Below are 6,329 nucleotides of genomic sequence, written 5' to 3' on the forward strand. Positions count from 1 at the left end.
GGTTCTCGGTGCGTACCGCGCTCTGATTTGTACTGGACATATATCCACACTCTAGGAGAAAAAAGAAAAGGAAAGAGGACTGTTCTGTATCCGAAGCGGTAAAAATGCAATAGGTAGTGCGCATTTTACCCCTGATTTGCGCAATTGCTCTATAAATTCCGCCTTGAATTAAGAAATCCACACATTGGTAGCTACATTCAAAATTGCAATGCCTATAGCAATTACTTGAAAATATTTTACAGTGACTTGAACCGCTTGGTGGCAAGTCAATCAACCAACACGCAGCAAGCTACACCGTTTGATTTGCACTAAATGACGCTAAAACATCTGATACTTAGCTATGTCGTTAAGATATTGGAGAGACCACACTGATCTTCGTCGACTTTGTCCAATCAGTATTATCAGTCCGTTATGAATTGCAAACACGAGCTCTACCACTCACCTTCAGACTTGATCATTTGCGTCAAACAACTGAACAGTTTCTCAACTGCCTTAACCGTGAATTGGTCGAGTAAGAGAAATTTATTGTAACTACATCTTTTCAAAGTTACCTATACCCACTTCCTTACAAAGGACAATTAGACTATTTCGGGTATTCTTAACATTTGCAATGTGTCTTGGATACGCAATTGCTTGCAATCGTTGCTTTCAAAGTAAAAAAATAGAGGGTTAGAACGGGCTGACATTTCTCAGTTCGTACTGTCCATCAGTATCGGTACCTATCTCCAGTTGTACCATGGTCGATGGTACAACTGGAGATAGGTCCATGTTGCTAATCCCTCTTGTTCTAGTAAACCGGCCGATACGGAAGGGGAGTTGAGGACTGGTACTTCACTGTATAAGATCTGTGGGCATGTCTCCCCCCAGTGGGTATACTTTTTAGATGTTTTGCTTGGTTTTTGGGTCATGGATTTTGCCATTTTTGACGTAAATTGGATTTAGTCTGGTCAAACTCAACAGGAAAGCTTTTTAGTAAAACACAGATCGCTCTTGCTTAAAAGTATATTTTTCCTGTTCATCAGGATTTTCATCTTCAACGAAAAAGAGAAATACTGGTAAGACAAACTTTCGGTTTTACCAAACGAATCTGATTTTACAATAATCCGAGCAATTAAAACCATTTCAAGCAGTGTAACTAAAAACCATATTCCACTGGTCTTGTGATTTGCTGTGGTAAAGGTATGTGTGTTCTCACAACCCCCAGCACTGTGCCGGTGGAAGCCTTGTGCTTCTGCCAGGTTAAACTACGCCTGATTGGTCTGTGAAATGCGAAATCAACCAAAACAACACATTGGTCCTTCAGGTTTGGGCTTGGGCCAGGGGCTAACAAACCCGCCCTCTCGGAAGGCTGATTTTCCCTAGAGCATAAGCACAAGCACAAGCACAAGCATAAGTACAAGTGAAAACAGCCACGACATAAACTTAAGCATACGCAGAACCATAAGAAGAACGAACCCACTTATTTGTCTTGTGCAGTTTTCACTAGTAACGCGCTCGACATAAGCATAAGCATAAACAAAAGAAAAACGAACAGTTCTGTTTTTCTTGTGTTTATGCTTATGCTTATGTCGAGCGTGATATAACTAGTGAAAACTGCACAAGACAAATAAGTGGGTTCGTTCTTCTTATGTTTCTGCTTATGCTTATGTTTATGTCGTGGCTGTTTTCACTTGTGCTTATGTTTATGCTTGTGCTAGTGCCTATGCTCTGGTGAAAACCAGCCTTAAAAGCTACTTGAGACATAAACCAAAGAAGCGTAAGAACGTTTGTCTAAAAGAAACTGTAACAGTATGATGCAATTACGTGGTTAACACTGTAGGGAAGCTGCCAGGGAAAATGGCTTTTTGACTCCAAGAAAAAAATCTTACACTGCTACTTGGAACTTATGGAAGTTATGTATTAGCCAGAGAATGCATCCCTGATTGCAAAGGAAATGAAAACAACGACTACAACAGCACCCACAAGCTAATGCTCTGAGGACTTTGTGAACTGAGCAAGATGGACCGAACGCTGACAGACAAGACTATCATAAGAGGAGCTGATGTTGTATTCAGGGTATCAAGTCATCAATGCGTCTCACGCAAGAAGGTTGCATGGTAAAGAGATACGCTATCCATTGATTGGTTCGTTCTCTTTAGGTTCCAAGCTAACAGGTGAAATGAAACTGATTGTACTCTAATGTTCTGCGCTGAGAAGGAAGTTGAAGAAAAAGGTAAAGATGACTGCCAATCGTATAGTGTAGGTGACGTAAAACCAATGAATTTTCGACGCTCAAATAAAATCCGCTCTATTTCTCAACGAAAACCAAATTACGTCTCTACCCGACTGTGTAGTCGTTTCGGCCGCCGCCGCACACTAGCCGAGTGTGCGGTGAATTTAGACAAGTCTGCGACAAGATCGGGCCTTGTCGGGCGATATCTGACAGTGCTAGATCTCAAAACGTCTCGTCGGGCCTTGTCGGTTAGTGTGCGGTGGACCAAGACAATTTGTCGTTGTTCGTGCGCGCCTCAACCAATTAGAGTCAGTGGAATAGGCGTCATCTTTATTTTGGATGACTCGGCCCCAAGGCTCAAAGCGGTTAGTCGCGACAAAAAATCGGCTTGTGTGCGGCAGCCTTATATGGTGCTGAAACATTTAGGGGATAGCAAACGGGCATTGGGCTTTACGCACCATTGTCTCAGAAAAATCCTTTGAGTCCACTAACAGGATACAGTAAGAAACGAATACTTTATAACAAGAAATTTTCGCGACACGTTTATTTCGCTATTATACTTTATAAATTCACTCTTTCTTCGCGTCATGTTATGTTCGCAACACTTATTGTCCGCCTGGTTTCGCGAATGTTTTTAAATCGCGAAATTTGCGAAATTAACCGCCAGGGGAAAAAATTTAACAACACCAGGCAAACTTGTAGTGGAATCTACAGGGTAAAAGGCCAAGGACAAGACCGTGAGACTGAGATCGAGAGGAACTGTGGAAGATGACGAGAAAGCGACAGCCTATGAATGGGGTATGCTCTCGGGCTATCTCAAACTGAGTTCAATGGAGGTGATTTTAGTGCCTATATGTACTCAAATAGTCTAATGAATCAATGTTATCTCAAAGCGAGAATATCCAGCTGATACCAAACCACGATTAGTTTGATGGTTTTCTTGATTGATTAAAAAGTCAGTTTAATCGGGCGTGAGGGTCTCCCCATGTTTTGGAAATGATGTTCTTCTCACAGTGCCTCTCTCCACTCGAATGAATGGGTGCCACGAATTATCTGCTAGATGGTAACTTCATATGATAAAGGTCCATTATACTCTGGTGGTTTGGCGGTTTAAGCCAATTTTGAGTGCCGGTTTGCGGGTACATCAACATTTATCTGGCTGTTTACGGTTAAGACATTTTCGCGCGGTTGCGGGAAATCTTAAATTTAGCCCGCGGTTTTCGGTTTTTGTGGCGGTCATTCAAACAGAGAGCCCGCAAAAGAGAGCCCTGAAAACGTGTACTTTTACGCTTCGTTATAAACATCTCGAGCGATCTGTGTTTGTGAACAGCCCATTAGATGTTAAAGCGTTTTGTTCGCTGGTTGCTGAATGGAGTTAGAATTAAGCAATTCGTTCTGTTCTTAAGATTTTGGGTTGTTCGTGAGCAGAAATACGATTATTGAGCTAACATTTCGCAAAGAATTGGTAAAGTACTGTTAAAAAATCTGTTATGATGATAATTGTCCTACTAGTAAGGCGGATTCAGATTTTAGGAGAAAAGAAAAGCGGTCTGCGATTTCGAAGGAACAAACTTTGGCGGTTTGCGGTATGTACGACCCCCTTATAACAGAGCTTGAAAATGATAAGCGCTAGCCAGATGAGACAGCAGGCTCAAACACAGATTTGCTTCCCTTTTTTATACGTCCCCTCCCACTACTTTGTTCCCAAGTTCTCATGGTCTCTCTTTTAGTTATAAAATGGTTAAGCAAGCAAGCGTGGACAGTGAGTCTGCTGGCAATCGTTGAATCAATAGTGATCTAATCGGATTATCATAGAGAATGATCAAGAAGAAGAAGAAGAAGAAGAAGCTTATACGCTAGTGAGGACGGACGCAACTGACATAAACATAAGCACAATTAAAGCATACAAATATCATACCTTGCGTTTTTCTTATGCTTATGTTTACGTTGCGGCCGTTCTCACTAGAGCATAAGCTTCTTCGCTTGTGTTTATGCTTATGCTTGCGTCGCAGTGAGGACTGGGGTTTAGAAAGGGAGAAAAGAGACGGTAGTTCAGGTCAGAAATCAACCGGAAATAAATGTAAGAAATGTGAGGAAACGCGTGGTTACCTCAAAGTAATTATTTTTCTGTTTATAGTTTTTTGCGGTGTAGAGCTCGAGGACAACCAAAAGAGAAGAATATAAAAGCAGAGGCCGATACAACGTGGAATTATTGTTTTAAAACAATGGTGTACTATATTCAGTTAGGTAGGTAAGGTAAAGTCTGCATACAAGCCAAGTGGCCCATCAGGCCGGAGCTCATCCCGCAGTTTCTGTAGCATGGAGCGACTAGGAGTATTTCTACTCCCCCCTGGATGGGATACTAGTCCATCGCAGGGTTACCCCCCAGCATTACGTTCCCCGGTACCCATTTATACACCTGGGTGGAGAGAGGCACTACGAGAGTAAAGCGTCTTGCCCAAGAACACAACACAACGTCCCTGGCCAGGGCTCGAACCCGAACCGCTCGATCTGGAGTCGAGCGCACTAACCATGAGGAGCCACCGCGCCTCACATCAGGTACAATGGGAATTAAACATTGGAAAGGGTGTACTTGTAGTGATCACGGTAATTGCTTAATACCGGAAATACGTAAAAGTAAAATGATTAAGAGTGTAAACTAACGGTGAGGTAAAACAAAATATTGAAACAGCATTATAACCGGAAACAAACTACTGTTTCTTTACGGATGTTAAGACCATCAGGATCAGGTGTTCTGACTTTTAAAATTAAGGAGACTTCCCTGGTCTTAGGATTGAGTCTCGGTTTGAAAAGATTGTTTTCGATGGAGATTAATTGCATGTCGAAATATAGTACACTTTTTTAAAACAATAATCCTATATTGTATCGGCCTCTGCTTTTACAAAGTTCTTCTCTTATGGTTGCACTCGAGCTCTTTCCCCAAAAATTATAAACAGGAAAATAATTACTTTGAGAAAACCATGTGTTTCCTCACATTTTCAATGTTTATTTGCAGCTGATTTCTGACTAGAACTGCCCTCTCCTTTCTCTCTCGAAAAAAATCCTGGTCCTGAATTGCGACACAAGTATAAGCATGAGTGTAAGCATAAAAGAAGCTTATGCGCTGATGGTGACGGCCGCAACATAAACATTAGCATAAGCATAAAAAAACGTAAGGTTTTGATATTCTTATGCTTATTCTTGTGCTTATGTTTATGTCTCGGCCGTCCCCACTAATGCTGGCATCGTAAGTGAGGGGCGGGGCTTAAATGACCTTAAAAAGTCTCTAGGAAAACACGCCCTTTTCAAAATGGGGGGAAAGCTGTGGCTATGGAGGGAAAGTTCACCCAAAGTCACACAGATCTCGAAAAGGAGACTGCTTCCACGTTAAACATTCAGATAACAGTTAACGTTATTTGAGTAAACAATGGTGTTTCACGCCGAATTTCGGATAGTTTCACGTATACCCTCACGTGTAATCTTTGTTTAGATAACACGAACATTAATTTGCAAACTTGTGTTGCACTAATTGACCGTAAAAACTCTCTATAGGAAAACACGCCCTTGTCAAAATGGGGGGAAACCTGTGGCCATGGAGGAAAAGTTCGCCCAAAGTCACACAGACCTCGAAAAGGAGACTGCTTCCTCGTTAAACGTTCAGATAACAGTTAACGTTCTTTAAGCAAACAATGGTGTTTCACGTCGAATTTCAAATAGTTTCACGGGTACCTTCACTTGTAATCTTTGTTTAGATAACACGAACATTAATTTGCAAACTTGTATTACACTAATTGAACTTCTCAATAATCAAATTGTGGCTGTTTTCCAAGCTATAAATAACGTGGTTTTATTCGTCTTTGACGTCACTGTACGGCATATCTCGTTTGATCTTTCACCACATGCTCAGCCTCTAACATTTACATCCTTAGTTTGTTTGATCGTCTGCTATAAAAACACAAGTTTTCCACTTCCGTGTAAGTCAGTAAGCAATGCAAGCACAAGCTCTCTTTAGCCATGTGCGCACAAGTCATCTCTGAGAAAACAATTTACAACAACCATACGATTATGAAGTTCATCTGAAGAACGTGACCTACACACGGCGAACGTGATTCAATTC

Source organism: Orbicella franksi, chromosome 14 (genome assembly GCF_964199315.1).
Source record: "Orbicella franksi chromosome 14, jaOrbFran1.1, whole genome shotgun sequence".
NCBI classification, from domain to species: domain Eukaryota; kingdom Metazoa; phylum Cnidaria; class Anthozoa; order Scleractinia; family Merulinidae; genus Orbicella; species Orbicella franksi.